This window comes from Oryzias latipes, chromosome 2 (assembly GCF_053564925.1).
Source record: "Oryzias latipes strain Hd-rR chromosome 2, Olatipes_Hd-rR_3.1".
Taxonomy (NCBI): Eukaryota; Metazoa; Chordata; class Actinopteri; order Beloniformes; family Adrianichthyidae; genus Oryzias; species Oryzias latipes.
In genome coordinates, this window is record NC_136238.1 from 4,664,783 (window position 1) to 4,687,768 (window position 22,986).

The window sequence follows — 22,986 nt, forward strand, 5'->3', positions numbered from 1 at the left end:
TGATGAAGCTTCCATTTTGTACCCATGGATATGACAACTTTGGACGAACTCTATAGCGCCACCTAGTTATTGCATAGGGCACATTCTGCCCTGTATTTTCTCTTTGCTTTGTCCGATGTGCATGAAATTAAAACTGGAGATACTCAGAAGGGTCCTCTCTCATCATGTAAAGTTTCATGGGTGTACATCTGACGGTGCCTGCGTAACAGGAAATGGTCGATTATGTGCACCCAAATAATAGAAATTTATTAAAAATCATCCGTTTGTCTCAGGAAGCTGAGATTTCAGAATAAGATGCCTTTATTAATTTCTAGCTTTGATATGTAACACTATAGGGTCTACGAGAAACTTCATCACTTGATTTTTTTAATGAAATTTTGGACTAAACAACTATTATTATAATAACTTCTGTTTAGGTTATCAGCACCAAGAATTCAACTTTCATAGGCATTTATGTGCCACTGCTTCCTAAAAAAATTCAGAATGATTGAAGTTACAGGTGAACTTTTAGACAACATTTCATCCAAATAGGTCCGAAAACGTCTTTTTAGGCAAAACTGCAAACACCTATTTTTTTGCATAACTTATCTTTCAAATATCAGCACAAAAAAATTAAAAACGGTAGGGATCTGTGTTTGCTGCCTTCCATATTTTTTTCAGACTTAAAAGTGTAACAGATGATTTATAAAAAATCCTTTTTCATCCAAAAACCTGTGTTAAATCTGTCTAGACTCCAAACAAACATTTTTTTATGGTAACATATGTTTCAACAATCGACACCAATTTTCACAGACCTATAGCTGAACATGTCCCATAGCTCCCTGAATATTTTCATAGATATAAAATGAACTGGTCATTCTAACATCTGGCATTCTAACATCTAACATCTTACATGTCAAAGCCTCTCTCAGCCTGGCTCTGCTGAAGGAGTCGTGTTACAACCCCGCCCCCTCCTGCTGGGACCCCTGCTTCTATGTAAATTAGCAAGCAGTGAACAGAGAGATGAGGAGTAAGAATGGCCATTACTCAGGCATGCATAATCCAAAGACAGCCAGTTAAACACTGAAAGACATATTTTTTCGGTATGTCTTTCATACATCTTTAGTATTAAAAACTCTCCAAGATGAATGTGCCTGACTCCACCTGCAGGTGGATCACAGACTTCCTGACGGACAGACAGCAGTATGTGAGGCTGGGGAAGCTTGTCTCAGATACTCGGACCACAAGCACCGGATCCCCCCAGGGCTGTGTCCTTTCACCCCTGTTACTCTCCCTGTACACAAACAGCTGCACAGCTGGTCACCTGTCTGTCAAACTCCTGAAGTTTGCTGACGACACCACACTCATCGGCCTCATCTCTGACGGAGATGAGTCGGCCTACAGGAGTGAAATAGCCAGGCTGGTGTCATAGTGCAGCGCTAACAACCTGGAGCTTAATGCTCTGAAGACAGTGGAGATGATAGTGGACTTCAGGAAGGCCCCAGCCCCCCTCCCCCCTGTCATCCTCTGTGACTCCCCGGTGACCTCTGTGGAGTCCTTCTGCTTCCTGGGAACCATCATCAGCCAGGACCTCAAGTGGGAGCAGAACATCAGCTCCATCACTAAGAAGGTCCAGCAGAGGATGTACTTCCTGAGGCAGCTGAAGAAGTTTCACCTCCCTGAAAAGATGCTGGTAGACTTCTACACTGCCATCATTGAATCCACCCTCACGTCCTCCATCACAGTCTGGTTCGCTGCGGCCACGGCCAGAGACAAGGCCAAGCTGCAACGCGTCATCCACTCAGGAGAGAAGGTGATCGGCTGCCACCTCCCGTCTCTCCAGGAGCTGGAGGCGGGCAGCCAGGATTGTAGCGGACCCATCTCATCCAGGACATAATCTCTTTCGGCCCCTCCCTTCTGGCAAGAGGCTCCGGTCCATCAGGACCAGGACCTCGCGCCACAAGAACAGCTTCTTCCCCACTGCAGTCAGCCTGCTGAACAGTACCCCAACTCCCCCAGCTGACCCTCCCCCGCCCACCAAAGGACTGTCTGTGACACTTACAGGCCCCACCATCCCAGCCCACCTGTGCTCCCACTTTACTTCACCTTACTCTACTGTATATAGTGTGTTGTTGTTGTTAACTTAATTTTTAACTTATTCTTAATTGCACTATACACCAAGTCAAAGAGTTGGGCGTCTCGCCATGCATAAATGTTGCTCTCACGTGCACATTCCTTGTCCAATCTCACTGAAATTCAATGGACATGATGAAGCTTCCATTCTGAACCCATGGATATGACAACTTTGGACGAGCTCTATAGCGCCACCTAGTTATTGCATGGGGCACATTATGCCCTGTTTTTTCTCTGTGCTTCGTCCGATGTTCATAAAATTACAACAGGAGATACTCAGAAGGGTCTTCTCTCATCGTTTAGAGTTTCATGGGTATACACCTGACGGTGCCTGTGCAAGCCACCGCCAAACAGGAAGTGGTTGATTGCGTTGTAGTCAGATAATTAAAAATTCATAAAAAATCAGCCGTTTGTATCACGAGGCTGAGATTTCAGAATGAGATGCCTCCTACATATCTCCAACTTAGTGTCCAGAGCCAATCACTTTTACACTTAAGGCCTACTGGTGAATGAAGCAGCAGTAATGCAGACATTTTGGAAAGTCTGGGTCAGCTTTACAGTGAGTGATGAAACCTGTTTGTCTATTGATCATAGCAGGAGCCCCGTCTGCAGTCACTGCTACCAGCTTTTCTAATGGTACCTTTTTCTGCACAAAAACTTCTTTACCGTGTAATACATTTCAACTCCTCCTATATTTGTTTGTAAGGGCAGTTCTGTCAAGAGTTCTTCTCTTGATGTAAAGAAAAACAAAAAAAAAAAAAAACACACAGCTGCGCTGCACTGCTGCTGTCTAGAGATTCTTCAAACTGGATGCAAAACAACATGCGCTTTGCAAGATCCCGGTCCACCTGATCGGCCAAGTTATCAAACATAGCTGACACATGTCTAGACATTGTAGTGGAAATTAGATCACTTCTATTTTTCACATCTTTAGGTACAGTGTTAATGTTTATCATCATTGCTTGATTGACAACTTTTTAATCTGAAAAGGCCTTCTGGATGAGAAAATGAGCAGGACTAAACAAAGCTTTGTTTGAATTTTTTTTTTCACAATATATGCAAAAATATCAGTCCTTAAAGGAAACAGATTACAGCCCCCCCCCCACCCCCACCCCCACCTTTCGCCGACAGGCTGCTGTCATGTTAAATGTGGCTTGCAGCTCCAGAATGCAGAAGGAAGAACGACACAAAACGGCTCGAGCAGGGCGTTGCTCATTCACTCACTCGTTCATGCTATATGCAAAAGTCTTTGTCCCTTAAGGCAACAGATTACAGCCCCCCCCCCCCCCAGGCTGCTGTCGTATTAACAATAGCTTGGAGCTCCAGAATGGACAAGAAAAAACGACGAGAATGGCTCGAGCAGGGCGTTGCTCACGGGGCGGTCGCTCGTGCCATGCGGTCGCACGTGCTCGGGCCCGCTAAATGCTACTTGTAGCTTTAATTATTATTATTATTCTACCGGAAGAGTCGCCTTTTTGAGGCCTTTAACATACCCCAAAACTCACCAAATTTGGCACACACATCAGGAGTCGCGAAAAATTTCGTATTTTATAGGAGATTGGCATGGGCGCAGAAAAACGGCTTGATAGCGCCACCTACAGTGACTTTTGTCCCGACGCCCCGCATACGCTTTAACGTACAAGCTTGATTTTTACAGGGCATGTTCTTCAGATGGGGACCTACAAAAAAGTCTGAAAGGACCCACCTGTCACTCGCACAGGAAGTCTGATATATTGAGGTCAATATGTCATTTTTGCTTCATTTTGGACATTTGCAGGCCTCACTCTAGAGCGAACTCCTCCTAGAGATTTGTGAATAATTACTCCAAACTTTGGTTTTGTAAACTAAACACATGTCCGATGTTAAATTGCGAAGCTTTTACGTTTTTACGGTTGTTTGTGACCGTGGCGGCTCGTCGAAAATGGAGGTCATTTTGAAAACACGCCATGAAAAGAAAAATGGCCATTACTCAGCCATGCAAAATCGAATATGATCCAAAGTTGATATGCATGATTGTAGTCTGACTTTGAACACATCTGCAGTGGAAGAATCTGGAATAGGTGTAGCGCCACCTGCTGGTAAAAGGAAATGACATGTTTTACTTGGAGCATCACTGCTCCAAGTAGGATGAGCCGACACACCTCAAAATGATGTCCACCTGTTGAAAAGCCATTGATGTTTACTCTGATAAAAAGCCATAACTTTCAATTCGGGGGTGTGGTCGTGACAGAGCGGCGAAGTTGGGCGTCTCGCCATGCACACAAAAGTTGCTCTCACGTGCACATTCCTTGTCCAATATCACTGAAATTCAATAGAGGTGATGAGGCTTCCATTCTGAACCAATGGATATGACAATCTTGGACGAGCTCCATAGCGCCACCTAGATATTGACAAATACATTTTATGTCACATTCTGACCTATCTTTTCTCTGTGCTTTGTCCGACATTCATAAAATTACAACAGGAGATACTCATAAGGGTCTTCTCTCATCGTCTAAAGTTTCATGGGTGTACACCTGACGGTGCCTGCGCAAGCCACCACCAAACAGGAAGTGGTTGATTGCGTTGCAGTCAGATAATTAAAAATTCATAAAAAATCAGCCGTTTGTATCACGAGGCTGAGATTTCAGAATGAGAGGCCTCTTACATATCTCCAACTTAGATACACAGCACTTGCATGGGTGAACAAAAAAACGGCTCAATAGCGCCACCTACCATGTTTGTTTTTGAGAGCCCCGCCATGTTCTTTAACATACAAGCTTGATATTTACAGGACATGTTCATCAGATGGAAACCTACAAAAAAGTCTCTTGGGACCAAGCTGTCAGTCGCACAGGAAGTCTGCTATATTGATGTCAATATGTCAGTTTTGCTCTATTTTGGTCCTTTGCAGGCCTCGTTCTAGAACGAACTCCTCCTAGAGATTTTTGAACAATGACTCCAAACTTTGGTTTTGTAAACTAAACACATGTCCGATCTTAAATTGCGAAGCTTTTAAGTTTTTACGGTTGTTTGTGACCGTGGCGGCGCGTCAAAATTTGAGGTCGTTTCGAAATCACGCCATGAAAAGAAAAATGGCCATTACTCAGCCATAAATAATCTAATCTGATCCAAATTTGTTGTGCATGATTGTAGTCTGACTTTGAACACATCTGCAGTGGAAAAATCCGAAACAGGTGTAGCGCCACCTGTTGGCAACAGGAAATGACATGTTTTACTTGGAGCATCACTGCTCCAAGTAGGATGAGCAAACACACCTCAAAATGACGTCCACCTGTTGAAAAACCATTGAAGTTTACTCTGATGAAAAACAAATCTTTCAACGCGGGGGTGTGGTCGTGACAGAGCGGCGAAGTTGGGTATCTCGCCATGCACAAATGTTGCTCTCACGTTCACATTCCTCGTCTGATCTCACTGAAATTAAATAGATTTGATGAAACTTCCATTCTGAACCCATGGATATGACAACTTTGGACGAGCTATATATGTTCATAAATGATCATGAAGCATGATCATATAATCAAGCTTCATAGGAAATCAGCCGTTTGTCTCAGGAAGCTGAGATTTCAGAATTAGATGCGTCTTACAAAGCTCCACGTTTGAAAAGCAGCACTATACGTACGAGAAACATTTAACCACCTTAATCACCCTATTGTGCTGAAAGCAAATTTTTGGACATTTTGACTCAAGCAAATATTTTTATCATAACATCTGTTTAGTTTATCAGCACCAAAATAAAAAATATTTACATTTATAAAATGAACTGGTCAACTTTAGGATTTTATTTATTCAATCTTACATCCTCAAGCTTTTCATCAGTCTCCCCTGCTGCAGGAGTGGAGTTAGCCCCCCCCCCTGGCTGTGTGCTCACATGTAAATTAGCCAGGAGTGGCAGACAGAAAGTAGAACAGTTAGAAAGCCTAGTTCAACACTAAAATACAGCAATTTCCTTTGTTTTGTTTGTCTTTTATACATCCTTAGCACTAATCATTGCTTTTTTATTCATCCAAAATACAATTAACTTTATATTTTATCTTTTTTTTTTTTTTACAAACAAAACATATGAATGTGCTCCAAAACAAAACCCAGTCTCAGTACACTCCTACAGATGTAACATCAGACAGTAAATGTCTCTTTTATGCTTTTTTAATCAATGCTGCAACTTCTTTTCATTTCCTTTCAATACATCCAAAGAAATTAAACTACAACGACAACAAACACAACATATAGCAAATGTCTCTAAGAAGATTGTGTATATACATTATGTACCACCTTTAAACACCAAATAAATAACAAATCTTTCTAATACAATCACAAAAAATGGAACACAAAATGTAAAACCCAAATTAGAAATTGCAATTTTAAAAAGATACATTTTTCAGCAGCTTTTCAAAATCAATCACATATTTTACTCTTCTGTGGATGAAACAAAGAAGTCCAGAGCAATGTAGCCACTTCTCCAAAGTCTCTGTCACCTTCAGTTTTACACAAAGTCTGTGAAAATCCACCATACATTGGTCACATGTATTCAGAGACCTGCTAAAAGTCCACAATTGTAAAAGCTCTTTTATATAGACAACTGTTTGTTTGCTTGGAGCTCTAAATATAAAAAAATGCTTTTCTATCACCTAGACACAGATGGAGAACCATATCAACTGGATTAGTAACAGGGAAACATGTTTAGGTTTAAACTTACATCAATAGACAACATGAAGCTGTTCATCACATTTTTGACCTAAACATGTAAACACATCCTTGGCTCTGCGGTTAGGAAATGGTAATTGGGAATCTCTTCATACCAGGAGCCAGCCTGAACATTGGAACATCACCACAGTGCCCATCCAGACTGGGACAGCAATGGGGTCCACTTCACAGCCGTGAGGCTGCTGTGTTTAACTCCAGCTGTCCCAGCAAGGGAGACAACTGCAGCAACATCCACTGACCAAGCTGACAAGCCCTGGCAGAAAAGATCCCCAGAAGAAAAACACTGGCTCAGGCAGGCTGGTCAAAAAAAAATAGTTTTGCCATTGTCTTGCAGCTCGCAGATCAAGTGGTTTAGTTTTCCAGTAATGTCAGTCAAGAATGCAAGTTCAGATTCACAATGTTCATATTCACCATATTCAACAGACATCTCCTCCAATAGCACCTTAAAAATCCTGTTCTGTTTTGCTTTGCAGCTGAGGTTGTTTACGATTTTCAGAATAAGAGTCATTATATGTCCAGAGCCAATCACTTCTGCACATAAGGCCTGCTGGTGAATGACGCAGCAGTAATGCAGACATTTTGGAAAGTCTGGGTCAGCTTTACAGTGAGTGATGAAACCTGTTTGTCTATTGATCATAGCAGGAGTCCCATCTGCAGTCACTGCTACCAGCTTTTCTAATTGTACCTTTTTCTGCACAAAAACTCCTTCACCGTGTTATACATTTCAACTCCTCTTGTAGTTGTCTGTTAGGGCAGATGTGTCAGGAGTTCTTCTCTTGTGGAAACCAAAAGCTATGCTGTACTGTTGCCGTCCACAGACTCATTACACTGGACGTTAACCACCTGCACTTTGCAAGATCCCGGTCCAGCTAATTGGCCAAGTTATCAGACATAGCTGACACTCATCTAGACATTGTAGTGGAAATTGAATGAGTTCTATTGTTCTCATCCTTAGGGACAGTGATAGCAATTATCATCATTGCTTGAATTTTTTTCATGCTATATGCAAAAGTCTTTGTCCCTTAAGGCAACAGATTACAGCCCCCCCCCCCCCCCCCCCCCCAGGCTGCTGTCGTATTAACAATAGCTTGGAGCTCCAGAATGGACAAGAAAAAACGACGAGAATGGCTCGAGCAGGGCGTTGCTCACGGGGCGGTCGCTCGTGCCATGCGGTCGCACGTGCTCGGGCCCGCTAAATGCTACTTGTAGCTTTAATTATTATTATTATTCTACCGGAAGAGTCGCCTTTTTGAGGCCTTTAACATACCCCAAAACTCACCAAATTTGGCACACACATCAGGAGTCGCGAAAAATTTCGTATTTTATAGGAGATTGGCATGGGCGCAGAAAAACGGCTTGATAGCGCCACCTACAGTGACTTTTGTCCCGACGCCCCGCATACGCTTTAACGTACAAGCTTGATTTTTACAGGGCATGTTCTTCAGATGGGGACCTACAAAAAAGTCTGAAAGGACCCACCTGTCACTCGCACAGGAAGTCTGATATATTGAGGTCAATATGTCATTTTTGCTTCATTTTGGACATTTGCAGGCCTCACTCTAGAGCGAACTCCTCCTAGAGATTTGTGAATAATTACTCCAAACTTTGGTTTTGTAAACTAAACACATGTCCGATGTTAAATTGTGAAGCTTTTACGTTTTTACGGTTGTTTGTGACCGTGGCGGCTCGTCGAAAATGGAGGTCATTTTGAAAACACGCCATGAAAAGAAAAATGGCCATTACTCAGCCATGCAAAATCGAATATGATCCAAAGTTGATATGCATGATTGTAGTCTGACTTTGAACACATCTGCAGTGGAAGAATCTGGAATAGGTGTAGCGCCACCTGCTGGTAAAAGGAAATGACATGTTTTACTTGGAGCATCACTGCTCCAAGTAGGATGAGCCGACACACCTCAAAATGATGTCCACCTGTTGAAAAGCCATTGATGTTTACTCTGATAAAAAGCCATAACTTTCAATGCGGGGGTGTGGTCGTGACAGAGCGGCGAAGTTGGGCGTCTCGCCATGCACACAAAAGTTGCTCTCACGTGCACATTCCTTGTCCAATATCACTGAAATTCAATAGAGGTGATGAGGCTTCCATTCTGAACCAATGGATATGACAATCTTGGACGAGCTCCATAGCGCCACCTAGATATTGACAAATACATTTTATGTCACATTCTGACCTATCTTTTCTCTGTGCTTTGTCCGACATTCATAAAATTACAACAGGAGATACTCATAAGGGTCTTCTCTCATCGTCTAAAGTTTCATGGGTGTACACCTGACGGTGCCTGCGCAAGCCACCACCAAACAGGAAGTGGTTGATTGCGTTGCAGTCAGATAATTAAAAATTCATAAAAAATCAGCCGTTTGTATCACGAGGCTGAGATTTCAGAATGAGAGGCCTCTTACATATCTCCAACTTAGATACACAGCACTTGCATGGGTGAACAAAAAAACGGCTCAATAGCGCCACCTACCATGTTTGTTTTTGAGAGCCCCGCCATGTTCTTTAACATACAAGCTTGATATTTACAGGACATGTTCATCAGATGGAAACCTACAAAAAAGTCTCTTGGGACCAAGCTGTCAGTCGCACAGGAAGTCTGCTATATTGATGTCAATATGTCAGTTTTGCTCTATTTTGGTCCTTTGCAGGCCTCGTTCTAGAACGAACTCCTCCTAGAGATTTTTGAACAATGACTCCAAACTTTGGTTTTGTAAACTAAACACATGTCCGATCTTAAATTGCGAAGCTTTTAAGTTTTTACGGTTGTTTGTGACCGTGGCGGCGCGTCAAAATTTGAGGTCGTTTCGAAATCACGCCATGAAAAGAAAAATGGCCATTACTCAGCCATAAATAATCTAATCTGATCCAAATTTGTTGTGCATGATTGTAGTCTGACTTTGAACACATCTGCAGTGGAAAAATCCGAAACAGGTGTAGCGCCACCTGTTGGCAACAGGAAATGACATGTTTTACTTGGAGCATCACTGCTCCAAGTAGGATGAGCAAACACACCTCAAAATGACGTCCACCTGTTGAAAAACCATTGAAGTTTACTCTGATGAAAAACAAATCTTTCAACGCGGGGGTGTGGTCGTGACAGAGCGGCGAAGTTGGGTATCTCGCCATGCACAAATGTTGCTCTCACGTTCACATTCCTCGTCTGATCTCACTGAAATTAAATAGATTTGATGAAACTTCCATTCTGAACCCATGGATATGACAACTTTGGACGAGCTATATATGTTCATAAATGATCATGAAGCATGATCATATAATCAAGCTTCATAGGAAATCAGCCGTTTGTCTCAGGAAGCTGAGATTTCAGAATTAGATGCGTCTTACAAAGCTCCACGTTTGAAAAGCAGCACTATACGTACGAGAAACATTTAACCACCTTAATCACCCTATTGTGCTGAAAGCAAATTTTTGGACATTTTGACTCAAGCAAATATTTTTATCATAACATCTGTTTAGTTTATCAGCACCAAAATAAAAAATATTTACATTTATAAAATGAACTGGTCAACTTTAGGATTTTATTTATTCAATCTTACATCCTCAAGCTTTTCATCAGTCTCCCCTGCTGCAGGAGTGGAGTTAGCCCCCCCCCCCCCCCCCCCCCCCCCCCCCCCGGCTGTGTGCTCACATGTAAATTAGCCAGGAGTGGCAGACAGAAAGTAGAACAGTTAGAAAGCCTAGTTCAACACTAAAATACAGCAATTTCCTTTGTTTTGTTTGTCTTTTATACATCCTTAGCACTAATCATTGCTTTTTTATTCATCCAAAATACAATTAACTTTATATTTTATCTTTTTTTTTTTTTTACAAACAAAACATATGAATGTGCTCCAAAACAAAACCCAGTCTCAGTACACTCCTACAGATGTAACATCAGACAGTAAATGTCTCTTTTATGCTTTTTTAATCAATGCTGCAACTTCTTTTCATTTCCTTTCAATACATCCAAAGAAATTAAACTACAACGACAACAAACACAACATATAGCAAATGTCTCTAAGAAGATTGTGTATATACATTATGTACCACCTTTAAACACCAAATAAATAACAAATCTTTCTAATACAATCACAAAAAATGGAACACAAAATGTAAAACCCAAATTAGAAATTGCAATTTTAAAAAGATACATTTTTCAGCAGCTTTTCAAAATCAATCACATATTTTACTCTTCTGTGGATGAAACAAAGAAGTCCAGAGCAATGTAGCCACTTCTCCAAAGTCTCTGTCACCTTCAGTTTTACACAAAGTCTGTGAAAATCCACCATACATTGGTCACATGTATTCAGAGACCTGCTAAAAGTCCACAATTGTAAAAGCTCTTTTATATAGACAACTGTTTGCTTGGAGCTCTAAATATAAAAAAATGCTTTTCTATCACCTAGACACAGATGGAGAACCATATCAACTGGATTAGTAACAGGGAAACATGTTTAGGTTTAAACTTACATCAATAGACAACATGAAGCTGTTCATCACATTTTTGACCTAAACATGTAAACACATCCTTGGCTCTGCGGTTAGGAAATGGTAATTGGGAATCTCTTCATACCAGGAGCCAGCCTGAACATTGGAACATCACCACAGTGCCCATCCAGACTGGGACAGCAATGGGGTCCACTTCACAGCCGTGAGGCTGCTGTGTTTAACTCCAGCTGTCCCAGCAAGGGAGACAACTGCAGCAACATCCACTGACCAAGCTGGCAAGCCCTGGCAGAAAAGATCCCCAGAAGAAAAACACTGGCTCAGGCAGGCTGGTCAAAAAAAAATAGTTTTGCCATTGTCTTGCAGCTCGCAGATCAAGTGGTTTAGTTTTCCAGTAATGTCAGTCAAGAATGCAAGTTCAGATTCACAATGTTCATATTCACCATATTCAACAGACATCTCCTCCAATAGCACCTTAAAAATCCTGTTCTGTTTTGCTTTGCAGCTGAGGTTGTTTACGATTTTCAGAATAAGAGTCATTATATGTCCAGAGCCAATCACTTCTGCACATAAGGCCTGCTGGTGAATGACGCAGCAGTAATGCAGACATTTTGGAAAGTCTGGGTCAGCTTTACAGTGAGTGATGAAACCTGTTTGTCTATTGATCATAGCAGGAGTCCCATCTGCAGTCACTGCTACCAGCTTTTCTAATTGTACCTTTTTCTGCACAAAAACTCCTTCACCGTGTTATACATTTCAACTCCTCTTGTAGTTGTCTGTTAGGGCAGATGTGTCAGGAGTTCTTCTCTTGTGGAAACCAAAAGCTATGCTGTACTGTTGCCGTCCACAGACTCATTACACTGGACGTTAACCACCTGCACTTTGCAAGATCCCGGTCCAGCTAATTGGCCAAGTTATCAGACATAGCTGACACTCATCTAGACATTGTAGTGGAAATTGAATGAGTTCTATTGTTCTCATCCTTAGGGACAGTGATAGCAATTATCATCATTGCTTGAATTTTTTTCATGCTATATGCAAAAGTCTTTGTCCCTTAAGGCAACAGATTACAGCCCCCCCCCCCCCCCCCCCCCCCCCAGGCTGCTGTCGTATTAACAATAGCTTGGAGCTCCAGAATGGACAAGAAAAAACGACGAGAATGGCTCGAGCAGGGCGTTGCTCACGGGGCGGTCGCTCGTGCCATGCGGTCGCACGTGCTCGGGCCCGCTAAATGCTACTTGTAGCTTTAATTATTATTATTATTCTACCGGAAGAGTCGCCTTTTTGAGGCCTTTAACATACCCCAAAACTCACCAAATTTGGCACACACATCAGGAGTCGCGAAAAATTTCGTATTTTATAGGAGATTGGCATGGGCGCAGAAAAACGGCTTGATAGCGCCACCTACAGTGACTTTTGTCCCGACGCCCCGCATACGCTTTAACGTACAAGCTTGATTTTTACAGGGCATGTTCTTCAGATGGGGACCTACAAAAAAGTCTGAAAGGACCCACCTGTCACTCGCACAGGAAGTCTGATATATTGAGGTCAATATGTCATTTTTGCTTCATTTTGGACATTTGCAGGCCTCACTCTAGAGCGAACTCCTCCTAGAGATTTGTGAATAATTACTCCAAACTTTGGTTTTGTAAACTAAACACATGTCCGATGTTAAATTGCGAAGCTTTTACGTTTTTACGGTTGTTTGTGACCGTGGCGGCTCGTCGAAAATGGAGGTCATTTTGAAAACACGCCATGAAAAGAAAAATGGCCATTACTCAGCCATGCAAAATCGAATATGATCCAAAGTTGATATGCATGATTGTAGTCTGACTTTGAACACATCTGCAGTGGAAGAATCTGGAATAGGTGTAGCGCCACCTGCTGGTAAAAGGAAATGACATGTTTTACTTGGAGCATCACTGCTCCAAGTAGGATGAGCCGACACACCTCAAAATGATGTCCACCTGTTGAAAAGCCATTGATGTTTACTCTGATAAAAAGCCATAACTTTCAATGCGGGGGTGTGGTCGTGACAGAGCGGCGAAGTTGGGCGTCTCGCCATGCACACAAAAGTTGCTCTCACGTGCACATTCCTTGTCCAATATCACTGAAATTCAATAGAGGTGATGAGGCTTCCATTCTGAACCAATGGATATGACAATCTTGGACGAGCTCCATAGCGCCACCTAGATATTGACAAATACATTTTATGTCACATTCTGACCTATCTTTTCTCTGTGCTTTGTCCGACATTCATAAAATTACAACAGGAGATACTCATAAGGGTCTTCTCTCATCGTCTAAAGTTTCATGGGTGTACACCTGACGGTGCCTGCGCAAGCCACCACCAAACAGGAAGTGGTTGATTGCGTTGCAGTCAGATAATTAAAAATTCATAAAAAATCAGCCGTTTGTATCACGAGGCTGAGATTTCAGAATGAGAGGCCTCTTACATATCTCCAACTTAGATACACAGCACTTGCATGGGTGAACAAAAAAACGGCTCAATAGCGCCACCTACCATGTTTGTTTTTGAGAGCCCCGCCATGTTCTTTAACATACAAGCTTGATATTTACAGGACATGTTCATCAGATGGAAACCTACAAAAAAGTCTCTTGGGACCAAGCTGTCAGTCGCACAGGAAGTCTGCTATATTGATGTCAATATGTCAGTTTTGCTCTATTTTGGTCCTTTGCAGGCCTCGTTCTAGAACGAACTCCTCCTAGAGATTTTTGAACAATGACTCCAAACTTTGGTTTTGTAAACTAAACACATGTCCGATCTTAAATTGCGAAGCTTTTAAGTTTTTACGGTTGTTTGTGACCGTGGCGGCGCGTCAAAATTTGAGGTCGTTTCGAAATCACGCCATGAAAAGAAAAATGGCCATTACTCAGCCATAAATAATCTAATCTGATCCAAATTTGTTGTGCATGATTGTAGTCTGACTTTGAACACATCTGCAGTGGAAAAATCCGAAACAGGTGTAGCGCCACCTGTTGGCAACAGGAAATGACATGTTTTACTTGGAGCATCACTGCTCCAAGTAGGATGAGCAAACACACCTCAAAATGACGTCCACCTGTTGAAAAACCATTGAAGTTTACTCTGATGAAAAACAAATCTTTCAACGCGGGGGTGTGGTCGTGACAGAGCGGCGAAGTTGGGTATCTCGCCATGCACAAATGTTGCTCTCACGTTCACATTCCTCGTCTGATCTCACTGAAATTAAATAGATTTGATGAAACTTCCATTCTGAACCCATGGATATGACAACTTTGGACGAGCTATATATGTTCATAAATGATCATGAAGCATGATCATATAATCAAGCTTCATAGGAAATCAGCCGTTTGTCTCAGGAAGCTGAGATTTCAGAATTAGATGCGTCTTACAAAGCTCCACGTTTGAAAAGCAGCACTATACGTACGAGAAACATTTAACCACCTTAATCACCCTATTGTGCTGAAAGCAAATTTTTGGACATTTTGACTCAAGCAAATATTTTTATCATAACATCTGTTTAGTTTATCAGCACCAAAATAAAAAATATTTACATTTATAAAATGAACTGGTCAACTTTAGGATTTTATTTATTCAATCTTACATCCTCAAGCTTTTCATCAGTCTCCCCTGCTGCAGGAGTGGAGTTACCCCCCGGCTGTGTGCTCACATGTAAATTAGCCAGGAGTGGCAGACAGAAAGTAGAACAGTTAGAAAGCCTAGTTCAACACTAAAATACAGCAATTTCCTTTGTTTTGTTTGTCTTTTATACATCCTTAGCACTAATCATTGCTTTTTTATTCATCCAAAATACAATTAACTTTATATTTTATCTTTTTTTTTTTTTTACAAACAAAACATATGAATGTGCTCCAAAACAAAACCCAGTCTCAGTACACTCCTACAGATGTAACATCAGACAGTAAATGTCTCTTTTATGCTTTTTTAATCAATGCTGCAACTTCTTTTCATTTCCTTTCAATACATCCAAAGAAATTAAACTACAACGACAACAAACACAACATATAGCAAATGTCTCTAAGAAGATTGTGTATATACATTATGTACCACCTTTAAACACCAAATAAATAACAAATCTTTCTAATACAATCACAAAAAATGGAACACAAAATGTAAAACCCAAATTAGAAATTGCAATTTTAAAAAGATACATTTTTCAGCAGCTTTTCAAAATCAATCACATATTTTACTCTTCTGTGGATGAAACAAAGAAGTCCAGAGCAATGTAGCCACTTCTCCAAAGTCTCTGTCACCTTCAGTTTTACACAAAGTCTGTGAAAATCCACCATACATTGGTCACATGTATTCAGAGACCTGCTAAAAGTCCACAATTGTAAAAGCTCTTTTATATAGACAACTGTTTGTTTGCTTGGAGCTCTAAATATAAAAAAATGCTTTTCTATCACCTAGACACAGATGGAGAACCATATCAACTGGATTAGTAACAGGGAAACATGTTTAGGTTTAAACTTACATCAATAGACAACATGAAGCTGTTCATCACATTTTTGACCTAAACATGTAAACACATCCTTGGCTCTGCGGTTAGGAAATGGTAATTGGGAATCTCTTCATACCAGGAGCCAGCCTGAACATTGGAACATCACCACAGTGCCCATCCAGACTGGGACAGCAATGGGGTCCACTTCACAGCCGTGAGGCTGCTGTGTTTAACTCCAGCTGTCCCAGCAAGGGAGACAACTGCAGCAACATCCACTGACCAAGCTGGCAAGCCCTGGCAGAAAAGATCCCCAGAAGAAAAACACTGGCTCAGGCAGGCTGGTCAATAAAAAAATTTAGTTTTACCAATGTCTTGCAGCTCGCAGATCAAGTGGTTTAGTTTTCCAGTAATGTCAGTCAAGAATACAAGTTCAGATTCACCATATTCAGCAGATATCTCCACCAATAGTACCTTAAAAATCCTGTTCTGTTTTGCTTTGCAGCTGAGGTTTTTTTATGATTTTCACAATAGGAGTCATTATACGTCCAGAGCCAATCACTTCTGCACATAAGGCCTACTGGTGAAAGAAGCAGCAGTAATGCAGACATTTTGGAAAGTCTTGGTCAGCTTTACAGTGAGTGATGAAACCTGTTTGTCGGTCAATCATAGCAGGAGCCCCGTCTGCAGGTATGGCTACCAGCTTTTCTAATTGTACCTTTTTCTGCACAAAAACTCCTTCACCGTGTTATACATTTCAACTCCTCTTGTAGTTGTCTGTTAGGGCAGATGTGTCAGGAATTCTTCTCTTGTGGAAACCAAAAGCTATGCTGAACTGTTGCCGTCCACAGACTCATCACACTGGACGTTAAACCACCTGCACTTTGTAAGATCCCGGTCCAGCTAATTGGCCAAGTTATCAGACATAGCTGACACTCATCTAGACATTGTAGTGGAAATTGAATGAGTTCTATTGTTCTCATCCTTAGGGACAGTGATAGCAATTATCATCATTGCTTGTTTCTTAATCTGATAAAAACCTTCTTCTACTTGATGAGAAAATGAGCAGGTCTAAACGAGGCTTAGATTTAAGAATTTTTTTCATGCTATATGCAAAAGTCTTTGTCCTTTAAGGCAACAGATTATACCCCCCCCCCCCCCCCCCCCACAGGCTGCTGTCATATTAACATTAGCTTGGAGCTCCAGAATGGACAAGAAAAAACGACGAGAATGGCTCGAGCAGGGCGTTGCTCACGGGGCGGTCGCTCGTGCCAGGCGGTGGCACGTGCTCGGGCCCGCTAAATGCTACTTGTAGCTTTAATTTGGCTTTATTCTTTCTGCACTCCACACAGCTATCAACCACCTTTTTAGCTTTAGTCTTCTGCCTTTAACCACCCAGACTTTTTTCCTCATCCTCATGAGTGTTCCAGCAATGTCTTCATGGTTTGCTTTGTGTGCTTCTCGGGCGAGGAGTGTTGACACCCAGGAGTTATATGGCAAAAGGAGCACTGCTGTTTTGTCCTCATCAAAGCTTTGGATTCTTGAAGTCCTGTTTCCTCATCCTTGTACACAATGAGTCTGTTCAGAGTCTTCTGAGAGCATAGGTTTTCTTCCACAGTGAGTGTGAGCTTTTAAATTACATTTGCTAATTCTTTCTTTGAAAGGACAATTTTGATTTGTCTCCTTTTTGTGTTCTTCAGTTTTTGTTTCCATATTTCAACAGCTTTCCAAAGCCAAGCAATAATCCTGACTAATCGCACTGAACTGCCGATTTTGGTCACATCTATGAGTTTTTTGGACTGTGCAATCTCCACTTTGGACTCACAAGATGCCTTTTTTGGACTACTTTGAACCATATTGTCGAGTGCATTTGTCTTGATTTTTGCCTGAGCTCTTGTGATGGCAGAAGAGTAAGCTTTTCATAGGAGTTTGTTAACTCCTTCTTTGGAACTGGCAGCAATTTCTTTGCTGGACTTTATTGGCCATTCTGCCGTAGTTTTCCTCAAAAATGGTGGTTCCCTTTGCCAGTCAGAGTCTTCAAGGAGGTTTTCAGGTCCAGTACCTCTCGTTATGCAGTCTGCAACATTGAAGTCTCCTGGTATCCACCACCAATCTTCTATGGGTCCGATCTTTTGGATTTCACCAATCCTGTTAGCAAAAAAGGTTTGGTACCCATAACTGTCTCTCTGAATGGCTCCAAGAACAGTTTGACTGTCCACTAGGTGATACCAGCAGTCTATTTTCATGCGGCTGTGCTTTTCGACGTACAGTCTTAGTCGAGATGCAAAGACAGCTCCACACATTTCAGCTTTTACTGCATCTCCTTTTTGGTTAAGTGGAGTAAGCTTTGCCTTTGACTCAACCAGTCTAACTTGAACGCCTTTGATTGTTTCCCACCTGAAGTACACAACAGCACCATAGCTTTTGTCACTTCCGTCAGAAAACGTTATTCCGCAGGGATTTCCAACCCAGTCTACTGGTGTGAGGCTCCTGGGGAAAGTGATGTGACTGAGACGTATATAATCTTCAAAAAGCTGCATTGCTTCCTCTCTCAGGTGGTCAGAAAGGGGGTTGTCCCAGGTGTCTTTGGTCTTAGCTCCATCTCCTACTTCTTGGAAGGCTTTCCTAACAAGAATCACCCCTTTTTGTTTTGTAGGTGTGGCTAAACCAATTGGGTCATACAGACTTGCGACTTGGCTCAGTAACTCCCTTCTTGTTAAGGGGTTTGGAGTTTTTCTTCTTACTTCCTCTTCCAGAAAATCTTGTTCAACTCTTATTTTATATCTTCTTTTTGAGAAATCGATTGCAGTCATTACATAAAGTTTATCTTCTTTCACCAGGTAGCCAACTCCAAGAGCTTTATTGTCCTCCATTTTCATCTGATTGGGTAGTATGAGGACTTTGTTTTCATTTGCTGGAGTGAGAGGATCTGAAGTTTCAGTGTGCCTCCCACTTTGGCCAGATCGGATCCATGGTTTGAGGAAAAACCCTCTTGCTTTCAGAATCCGTTCAACTCCCTTTATGTTTTCATTCAAGCTCTCCAAGTTGTTGCTGGACGTCGAAATGTCATCAACATAGCTGTCGTCTTCAACAATCCGTCGTTCCTCTCCTAGGTTGATGAACATTTGAAGATTTGCTGTTTCCCGCATAGCCAGTTGAGCAATACATCCAGCTGGTCGATCACCCATGTTCACTCTGGTGATGGCGTATTCACTGATTTCCTGTTCTTCGTCATCCCTCCAGAGGAAACGGTGAAGATGCATCTCTTTTTCTTCCAACCATACAGAGTTAGACATCTTCTTGATGTCGCCCAGAGCTGCGTGCACTCCTCTTCTGAACCGTAGTAAAACTGCTCATATGGGATTTAGAACATCAGGTCCTTTCAACAAGAGGTCGTTCATGCTCAGCCCGTTGAACTTTTGGCTACTATTCCAGACAAGACGCACAGGAGTAGACATGGAATTTGGCTTTGGTGCAATTAGATGGCTCACATACCATATTGGTCCTTTCCAGCTGTTCAAGTCTTCCTGTGTGAGTTGTTTTGCCGCTCCCCTCTTCACCATGTCATGGACTTGGGCAGCATAAGTCATCTTCCACTCAGGTTGCCTGTTTAGTTGCTTTTCTGTTTTCAGAAATGTTTGCTCCACTCCTTTCCTGTTGTTTGGAAGAGATGATGGATGTACAATCCAGGGATAAGTTGCATCCCAGTGTGGTGAGTCACTGAGTCACTGCGAGTCTGATGAGACATAGGTGAGGCCTTGCTTTATAATTTCCAGTTCTTTTTCCTCCACCAATGACATTTCTTTACCTCCTGGCTGACACTTGCTGCACCGACAACCTCCACACTTCGGATCACAAGCAGCTCCGATACTCTCCCAAGTCCACCAGTCCAGGAAGTTACTCGCAGCAACCGCCCACCTATGCTGGGAAGATACATTTGAACTGCAGACTTCATTATATTTATCAGCAACTGTTCTCATAGAACGAGCAAAATGTGTTTCAGACCGGTGAGCTGAGACATCAACATTTTTAAATAGATCAGGGTGAGCTCCACCTACAATTTTCACCAGAGGACTGTCCCACAGGACTAGATCACCCACCATTTTGAGCCTTTGTGGAGACAGACGCCCCTCTCTGTGACTAATTAGTAGGTCAATTGTGTCTGGTGTCTGTAGGTCTTCTGGTTCAATCTCTGGAAAGAATCTTCTTAGTTGCTCTGGTGTTACAACTTGATGCACTTTTGCAATCTCATCAAGGCCGTAGCATATCAACGGATGTGCCTTTTCAGTTCCTTGAGGGGTTTTAACTCTGATTTTTAGGAAGTATCTTCTTGACTTCACTTTTGTTGACATCCCTCCAACACCATGAACAATTAGTGGGATTTTCTCACTTTTTAAGTTCAGTCTTGGTTCAGTTGTTGGCTGCTCTGTGAGTGATGTAGTTTGTGTCAAAAGCCAAGTCTATTAGAGTCCCAATTTTCTGACCTTGGCAGTGACTTCCAACAACATCAGGATGACAGGTAACTCTTCAACTTTGACCTCACTTTCTTCATGAAAGTTACTTTTGTCTTTTGTGACTGCAGCAATGTTTGAAAAAGCTCTTTTAAATTGTCCTGCCAGTTCAGGTGAAAGTCCGGCAATTAACTTTTCTTGCTCTTGTGTGAAAGCTGGTCTTTTCTTGATTTCTTTTCTATCTTTTGCAGTTTCGCTGGGTTTTTCTCCAATTGGGCAAAGAAAGAAATGATGGTTTGTAGAACCATATTTCCTACAGTCCCTTTTTCTGCATAGGTTATTGGTTGTCAGACATTGTTATTCTTCAAAGTGACACCCTAAACATTTTCGGCATGCACCCAGTTTCTTCACTGCATTTGCTTTTTCTGAAGGGTTTAGTGCTTTAAACTGTTTGCAGAAGAATATCTTCTCTCTGTGTTTTCCATCCCCATCCACCATCCTTTCTGGTAGAGCGGGTGGAAGCATGCTTTTTATCCAGTCTCTGGTCTGACTTCTCTGACACCCCAAGCTGCTCCAACCTCTCAAAGATGTCTTCTTGAGTTTTCAGGAACCCGTGAAGACTGTCAAAATGTCTGTCTGGGGTGACTCTGTCTGCAGGGTTAACCATAAAGATGAGCCAGTCTTTTTTCACAGCATCAGGTAGTTTACTTTCAATGGTTTTAATCACAGGTGGATTCTTCAGGGCTCCTGAATTTCCAAGTTCAGTGAGGTCAGCAAGAGCTTTTTCCACAGTCTGGATCAAATCAATGACTTTTCTGGGTTGATTAGCTTTCATGATTGGCATCTTCTCTAGATCTTCAATTATTTCCAGAGCAATGGTTGTTTTGTTGCAGAATCTGTTCTCAAGCACTCTGAAGATGTCCTCTGCTGTGTTATAGATTGACAGGCGATGTTGAAGGCAGATTTTCTCATCTATGCTGTCCAATAACTGGAGCCTTTTTACTTCTGTTTCTGTAGACCATCCCAGTCTTTCTTCCAAAACTTCTTTTACAACCAGAAAATTTAGGCAATTAGTCGGTCTTAATTTAATGGTTGGCGTCGTTTGCACATTCACCAAACTTGCTACAGCAGCTACTGCTTGAGACGCACGGTTCTCTTCTGCAACGATTTGTGCTGTGATGAACTCAGACTTTCTTGCTTCAAGACCATTGATCATAGTTTTTAACCTTTTTACTCTGGCTTCAAAACCCCCTTTTTTCTGCTATTGGTATCCAAAGCTCCCAAGATGTTAGACTCTGAACTGAATCTTGAACAAGTTTCTGCACAATTGTCAACCGTGCTTCATATCCAGCTTTGTTCACAGAAGTAACAGGGATGGTAGCAACATCATCACATGCTTTTTCAGCTTCTTGAACAGCAACACTCATTTCCTCAAAACCGTATCTTGACCAGAGGTTCAGTTGAACTACACTTTTCACACTGTCAAACCTTGAATCACATTCATTTATTGTTTTTTCTAAATCTTTTTGTTGCTTATAAGATTCCACTTCTTCTGTGTCTTTGCCACTAATTTCCAACTTTGCAAGTAGACCAGCTCTGTAATCATCATTTCTAGCCTCCATTGTGAGTCTTTGGAACTCCTCTTTTAGTTCATTTTCTCACATACTTCGCGCCCTTCTGCTCTGGTAGTTGGCTTGTTTAGTGAAAGCATTTGCCATGGTTCTTTCTCGCTTCAGTTGTTTTAACGTTTTTCCAAGAGCTTCTTCAGCCATCTTTGTAGATTATGATTTGTTCTTGTGAACTTGCATATTTCCCTCGTCGACAGATGATTTCTCTGACTTTACCAGCTTCAGTTTCACCGTCACACGTCGGTTTTCAACTGTTGAGTCTTTTGGTCTCCCCCAGCTCCTGTCTGACTCGATAGACCATGTTTTCCAAAGGACAGGGAAACAACTCAATCACACATCTACTTTGCTTTGCCTTTGTATTTATCTTGGCAGGTAGCTCTCTGGTTTTAAATGAAGGTGATTGGTTGAAAACCTTAAAAGACATAAATCAGAATTTCAATTTGACTTTGCAAAACTTAACATGTCAAACACATCAAAATGGTCATGAAATTCAAATTATAACCAATAACCAGCATTCAACATAAAATCGATTCTTAATTCAAAATCAGTCCAACCAGTTGTGTGTTTGGCTTGGTTTCTGGAGCTGGAGTGGGATTAGACCAAACAAAGATGCAGGTTTAAGTTTTTTCAGTAATGAATGAGTTGAGTTGGGTGCTTGTTTTATGTTGACATGGGCATATCTGGCCCGGGTGGACACTGTAGGTTGGCCCGGGTGGAGACATTCCCAATAGCTTCGATGTTGAACATGACAGTATGACCTTTACACACACTCCAATATTGCATTGCTCTGTCATTTCTCTCCATCAAATGTGCCGTTAACTATCTGAACTAGTTCAGCAGCAGTCCTGGTCATGAGTTCCTCAGGGCCAAACCGCTAATCCCAGTTCTTTTGGAAATCTGGACTCATTGTGGATTTTTCTGGAACACAGAGGAGGATTTCCTGTTCTAAAGGTTCTGAACAGGGTTCTGTTCATTTAACTTTGCTGTTGGAAAATTCTACAATGTCTCTTTGACAAGTTTACATGAACCAGCAACTTTGTTTTCATGAATCAGCAACTTTGTTTTCATGAATCAGCAACTTTGTTTTCATGAACCAGCAACTGTGTTTTCATGAATCAGCAACTTTGTTTTCATGATTCAGCAACTTTGCTTTCATGATTCAGCAA

At 41.7% G+C, this 22,986-nt stretch overlaps 1 protein-coding gene across 1 annotated transcript in view; it reads left to right on the forward strand.

The window, feature by feature from the left end:
- Positions 1 to 22,986, forward strand: part of LOC144983684 (NLR family CARD domain-containing protein 3-like) — a 64,224-nt gene that overhangs the window by 37,883 nt on the left and 3,355 nt on the right. The gene's annotated exons all lie outside the window — the stretch shown is intronic.